General features: G+C 42.4%; 1 long non-coding RNA gene across 1 annotated transcript; it reads left to right on the top strand.

Moving 5' to 3' along the window:
- The first annotated feature begins 1049 nt into the window (after positions 1 to 1049).
- LOC119388881 (uncharacterized) lies at positions 1050 to 1790 on the top strand. Its single transcript, XR_005182881.2, has 3 exons — positions 1050 to 1163; positions 1235 to 1477; positions 1685 to 1790. It is a non-coding gene; the product is annotated as an uncharacterized LOC119388881 (long non-coding RNA).
- The last annotated feature ends 5157 nt before the right edge of the window (positions 1791 to 6947 follow it).

Genomic DNA, 6947 nt, shown 5'->3' with positions numbered 1-6947 from the left:
CTTCTTGCGGAATGCCGGGATAAGCTGCTTCTCCAGCAGAACTTATTACCGCATTCAGCATGACCTCTTGCTGCCAGCCGTCAACAAGGTTTTCACATTTCTTTTTTTTTCTTATATACTCTTTCTTGACATACTCTCTTCTTATTTACTAAGGATTTCTCTTTATGAACACTGCTTGCTGATGCCCATTGACCAAAGGTGCTTAGTAAGCAATGAATTATTCCGTAATACATGACATTAGAATAACTTCGACTGCCTGGTTTTTTAAGTATGCATTGAAATTTTAATACAATACAACCGGAACAAATGATGAGGGACAGAGATTGGCCTACATAGGCTGGTGCTTTCCTGAAGTATTTATACATTTGACCAACAAAAGTATGTATTGCTTTAACTAAACCAAGGAACAAAATTCCATGTCCTATTTACTGCAGTAAACAAGTAAATTGTCTTAGGGTGATGCAGAATAAACAACCGATGTCTTAAAAACATAACACCTTGTGCTTTTAAAGGTAACTATTGGAGTAATCAATGATTAATTAAGATATCTTCGAAAACTAAACTTCTCATTCTGAATGCTCAGGAACAGTTTGCATGTGCACTGCCTGCATGCTCTAGCTCCTGCAGAAAATGTGTACAAAACTGGAGCAATCAAATATATTTTTTGTAACTGTTTCGAACATGTAGGCACCTTAGATGACGGAGTTACAAACAACTTGCATGAATTTTACAATCCATTCTTGCCACAGGTTTGGGAGAAAGAGAAGATGGCATTGCATCAGCAGCTAAAGCCAACAGGAGCGAGGCTTGCAGGGGACAGCCGAGCCGACTCCCCCGGATACTGCGCCAAGTACGGCACTACTCATTGTTGGAGACGTCCATCAATAAAATAATTGATGTTGAGCTTGTTCAGGTAATGAGAGCTTGCCATTTGGCCTTTAAAACAGCTAAACTGTATTTAAGTTTTTTTTCTGCAGTCAAATGAAGTAGCCTCCAGTGGCCATATGGAGTTGGAAGGCTGAAAAGGACAATAAAAAACCTCCATGACAGTGGAATCGCAGTGCTTGAGATCGTGACGGACCGCCATCCACAAGTGCGGAAGTACTTAAGGACACACCAGCCTCCTCTGCTCCATCTTTTTGATGCATGGCATGTCAGCAAAGGTCAGGCTTCAAGGTTTATAACTGTTTTAAACCACCTCTTTGTAGCAAACTCATTATCTTCTTTCATGCAGGCGTCAAAAAGCAGCTTATCGCTGCTGGCAAGCACCGAGGCTGCGAATTGATTGGCCTCTGGAGGCGGTCTATCATAGCACATCTCTACTTCGCCGTCGGAGTTGGAAAGGGCAATGGGGATCTTGCCATAGCTGTGTGGCTCTCCCTCCTGAATCACATCCAGGACAAGCACACTGGACACGGCCTGCTGTACCCGGAGTGCAAGCATGGGGAGCTGGAGCGAAGGAAGTGGATCTTGCCAGGTATCATCTATCCGAATATTCCTTTCATAAAGTTTTAGAAATAACAGGTGCAAAATGGGTACTTGAGCCAGTGGATGGCACTAAGAAAAAGAACCTGCAATAAGGACAGCACATAAATTCCACAAACAGCATTCGCTTTTCTTTGAATTGCATTTTTTTCACAATTCTTAATGTAACAACCAGTCTTGTGTTTCTAATTGTTTTCAGGCACGGATGCTTATGACAGGCTACATGCCATTGTCACAAGCAAACGGCTTCTGGATGACATCAGGCAGGTGTCGCCCAATTTTCAGACATTTGGCGTGGAGTCATTCCACTCCATAATAAAGGTTCGCTCCAAAATGCTATGCATTTTCGCATCAAGGGCAGCTGCCAGGTACGTTCTTTGCAAGAAGTACATATGAGGAACATATAATTCAAGCTGTAAAATATGTGCAAATCTAAGAAGTGCTTATTGTTTTGTATTTTTCTCTATACCTATGCAGTGTACACTAACTCATTTACCTATATTGCTGTAATACTATTATTATTCGCACCCATACAGCTGCAGGCTACATATAAATTACACACAAAATGTTGTCACAAACATCTTGTCACTGCAGACCTGATGTGACGCTGAACTTTTACAAATACTGCATTGAAAATTTGCAGAGTCAGTGTTTGTAATACCAGAAGTCTGCCAGATCCCATCTATTGTGGGAATCAATTTCATGCAAAACAGTCGGAAAGTAGCAGCCTGTGCTAGATTTTTTTCCTTTGAGCCAAGCGTTACGAGGTGGATTGACGTCGTCATGTAAATTTAGTACTTGCCTGCACTTTCATCACCATGAAGTGCACGCTGCGGTACAATGATGTGCACATCATAAGTAGTGGTAGTAGGCGTGGAATGCTTGGCTGTAGCTTGCGGAGTCATATATATGTAACGTTTATCACATAAACATAAAAGCGGAGAGCCAACACTGCCACAGCAATTGCCATTGTTCTCACGTGACGCTTGTATAGGGTCTTTTTTCGAAACAGTTTGAAGCACTGACATGGCTCAGTGGTACAATACTTGGCTATCATGATAATGTCTGCATTTGATTCCGGGTCGAGGCATGATTTTTATTCTTTGCTTCCACTAATATTTCACATATCACCAATGCCGCCGATACCGGCACCGCATTTTTGTGTGGTGTGAAATGGGCTACTTCACACCATCATGTTAAGATTTAGAAAGTCTGGGTTGATATAAACTGTGAATCACCTGTGGTGCATACACGCATACCACGGGCTGCCGTATGCGGGTATGTACCGTAAGTGACTGCTGGATAGGATTTCATGCTGTAGGCAACAGGGACGTCACATTATTCGTGTCATGACCTGTCATTTCATACATTCACATCGTCCCATGCCTATGTTGGTATACACCAAGCTAAGGAGACGACCATGACAGCGCCAACACAGATGGACGGATGAATGAATAGAAATGGTCAAAATGCCTTTGGTTTGCTATGAACTGCTGTGCATTTAATAATATCAGAATGTGCCTGTATATTAGTGTTTTTAATTACTTTAGCAATCAGCTCTGTCATATGTGCCTTTCACACATGATGATGTGATGTTGCTGATTCTAAGTGTACATACAATGCAAAGCAAAACATGGACAAATAATGTGTAATCACAGTGTGTCCATGCTGCTTCTAATTTGTGCACATGTTGACTTAGCATTGTACATACATGTAGAACAGCCAACAAACTAACCTGAATGTTTTCTTTCCTTGAATTCTTAAGTCCACTAAAGCACCACTAATGAATGCATTATGATGTGCAGGTGTCTGCTTTCCGCCCTTCATTACAATGAAAATTCGGGAAGAATGCAGGCAGCAACGAAGAAAGGGTCTGCGATGGCAGATAAAGCATCCAAAGGCGAGGGGAGGCGAGCCTGTTGCTTGTCCCATCAGAGAACTGCCCACTTATGGTGTGTACATCAAACTTCATGATTTTTCTATAAAATCTTACTTCTTAATTAAGAGGGCTACTTGAAGTTTAGCTTGCCACCATGAATTAAAAAGATGTTAGGGTTTCCAGCTGGTGGCAAGCCGTAAAAAAGTGAGCTTCTTCATCTATGCTATATGTTGCCTTCTATCCAGGCTGTTACATAAAAACTCTTACGTGAGCTTGAAGACAACTACGCATGAAACAACCAGTGTTCACACTAATGTAACCATTATTTGTCATCTATATGCAGCCTACGTGAACCATCTTCTGTCTGCTGTCGAGGAGCTGCTTGCTTGTGGCAGTAAAGGTGGAACGGATGCCACGCCACAGCCACCACACTTGTCAGCTGCCTTTGGGCCAGTCGACAAGGTGGCCATTGTCGAAGCCCACAAGTCACGTTTCGCGGCAACTGAAAGCCAGCTGACATCTTCGTCTTCTCCTGCCGAGCTGATATTGCTGACACTGTTTGCAACTAGCGACATAGTGATAGACTATCTCCCCCATTCTGGGCCTGTAAAGCGCTCCCGTTTCTGCTTCAACATTCTGATGAACCCTAGATGGCAAGCGGTCGCATCATCATGCATAGCCCTAAATATGTCCAATTGCGGATTCTGTAGTACACCAGAATAATAGGAATACTGGGTTTTACATCCCAAAACCATGATAGGATTATGAGGGACACCGTAGTGGAGAACTCTGGGAATTTCGACCATTTGGTGTTCTTTAACGTGCACTGACATTGTACAGTACACCGGCTCTAGCGTTTCGCATCCATCGAAATGCGACTGCCGCGACCAGGATCAAACTCGCAACGGAAGCAGCTGCATCGTGTTGGTTTTTACTGAACACAACCAGCACAAAGCTGTTACGGTGACTGTTGAACTTCGTTTATTTGCAGGACAAGATGGTCAGGCAAATATGGCGTCGTTGGGCTGCACCAGCTCACGTGTTCTTACTGTTGTCCTGCTCGGATAATACCGTTGCAATATTTCAATATGCAACTGCTCCTTGGTTTATTTCATTTCTGCCACCATCCATCGCTGGAATTTTCTGTGAGAACTGTGGAGAAAGAGTTTTGATTGTGCTGTCATTGTATAATTTTTATCAGCGACATGTTCAGTCTCTTGGGCAGAAGTGCTTTGTTCTCTATCAAAGTCGACTATTAGGCAGGTAATTTCAGCGATCCCTTAACACTTGATCATTGTAATCAGCTTCTTTTCCATATAACGCTTTCAGTTCTCTGGCAGGAATGTGCAACACAAATATTTCGTGCAGCTTGCACAGCTCATTGTTGCCAGGAGTCAGCTACCATATTCCTTGGAACTTCTTGCGTTAGAACACAGAATGGATTCAGCTGACACAGTAGGTCACTTGTTGACACAGGGTGTTTTTTAATCTGTGGTGACGTGACTGATACCTCTACTGATAATGTAATGGCTCATCAGGCAGCTAAGGATGTCAGTTTAATGCCGTCTTTCACGTTCCTGTTCGCTTCTTACATAGTCAATGAGGTCAAGACGACTGCATCCTTTCAGAAATTTGGAGAATGTATTCAGTGCTATGTGTGCAGGCTTGGCAACTCTTTCTGTTTTTTTTTGCGTTAGCGACCATGGCCTTTGCCTCTTTTTTTTTCGCACTCATTGTCAGAATAAGTGTTCTTTTCGTGCATAGCTATGCCGTGTACCCCACTTCTTGAGACTGGGTGTTGTTGAACGTGCAGTTCTAATGATGTACTAGCTCGTCAGGGAGGACATTGAGCAGCTAAGGATGTCAGTTTAATGCCGTCTTTCAGGTTCCTGTTCGCTTCTTACATAGTCCGTGAGGTCAAGACGACTGCATCCTTTCAGAAATTTGGAGAATGTATTCATTGCTACGTGTGCAGGCTTGGCAACTCTTTCTGTTTTGTTATTTTACGTTAGCGACCACGCCCTTTGCCTCTTTTTTTTCGCACTCATTGTTAGAATAAGTGTTGTTTTCCGACTATTGTGCTGGTGATATAGCGTGTTTTGCATATGACCAGGACACAGGCTGCCATGCCCACAGAAATAAATCAAGTCGAACAAGTTGTTGCCTTTATTGAATTGATATACTAGCACTCCGGATACTTAAAACCAGAGTAGTCTTCTGAAGGAAATTGTGCACGCACTGCGCACACAACGCAGCTCGGAAGGACGACTCGCTTTCGTCTTCCAAGGCGATGCCAGACCCACCGCACGAATTGCCGATACGCGGTGTATCGGTATCGCCTGAAATAGGAATGCAATATGATATAAAAATGCGGTGGCAAAATTGAAGGTAGAAATACCCTGCAGCTGAATGAGATGTTGGCAGAGTCACATTCTAAAACCACCTACTAACAAGGGGCCCTCTTTGAGCACACAAAAATGAAATAAGAGGTCACTGTTTTGTAGCATGCAGATGCCTTTAGCACGTAAAGATATGTAGAAACGCTTATCTTTATCTATCCTTTACTTATTGAACCCACTGAGCCAAAGCATTACAGAGGGCTGTCGTTTATATGGCAGAAAAAAAACGAAGTACATAAAACCTGGGAGACAGCATTGCACAGACTATTTCAGAAAAAATGAATACCGCCATGCAAACTGCTGGTCAGTGCTCTGTAACATCTTTGAATACTAAACCTACACAGCCTACCAATGAGGAAAGTAATCAGATACCCAACTCTGAATGTGGTATCGCGTCAACGGGCTCATCTTTTACTCCTGTCTCTGAAAACCAGCCAATCAACGATATGGAAATGACAGATGCAGACCATATTGCTAGGGCTCAAAAGAGAGCAATCTCGTCAGCTAGTGAGGACTCGTCATCTCTGCCTCAGTCGAAATCGAAGAAAGTCAGCCTAAATCAATTTTGAAAGAAAGTATATTGGAGAAGGCAATTTCTACTGCGGCACTTTCTTCACCATAGGGTCGTTGAAAGTGCTTCAGTGGAACTGCCGCTCCATTTTATCAGCTTCTGTAGACCTATTTTGTCTTGTTAATCAACATAATCCGGATATAATTTTATTACAGGAAACTTGGTTAACTAATGAGAAAAATTTTCATTTAAAGTCTTATCGGTGTTTTCGATTAGACCGACCTACTAGAGGTGGAGGTCTAATCACATTCATTTCAGGTAAAAATGTCATAAGGCAAAAATTATTTTTCAAATTATGGATCCTGACTGTGAAATGTTAACCGTAGAGATGGTCCTTCCCGGCTGTTTTCCGATATATATTATAACCACTTATTTTCCTTGAGGTGTTCAGAGTACTAGCTTTCCTGACAGGGCATTAAATTTTGTGGGCGTGATATATCTGAGGACTTTAATTCGCATCATATTTCTTGGGGTTTAAAACAGATTCCTGCGGTAACCGGCTGTGGAACTGGTCATTAGATAAAAACTTTTCTTGCAAAACTCTGGATCTTGTACATTCGTGAGAGGCCTGAACTGCTCTACAATCGATCTAACATTTACTAGCAATAGTCTC

Source organism: Rhipicephalus sanguineus, chromosome 4 (genome assembly GCF_013339695.2).
Source record: "Rhipicephalus sanguineus isolate Rsan-2018 chromosome 4, BIME_Rsan_1.4, whole genome shotgun sequence".
NCBI lineage: Eukaryota > Metazoa > Arthropoda > Arachnida > Ixodida > Ixodidae > Rhipicephalus > Rhipicephalus sanguineus.
Note: the sequence above shows the minus strand (reverse complement) of the source record. Positions and strands in the feature narration are given on the sequence as shown.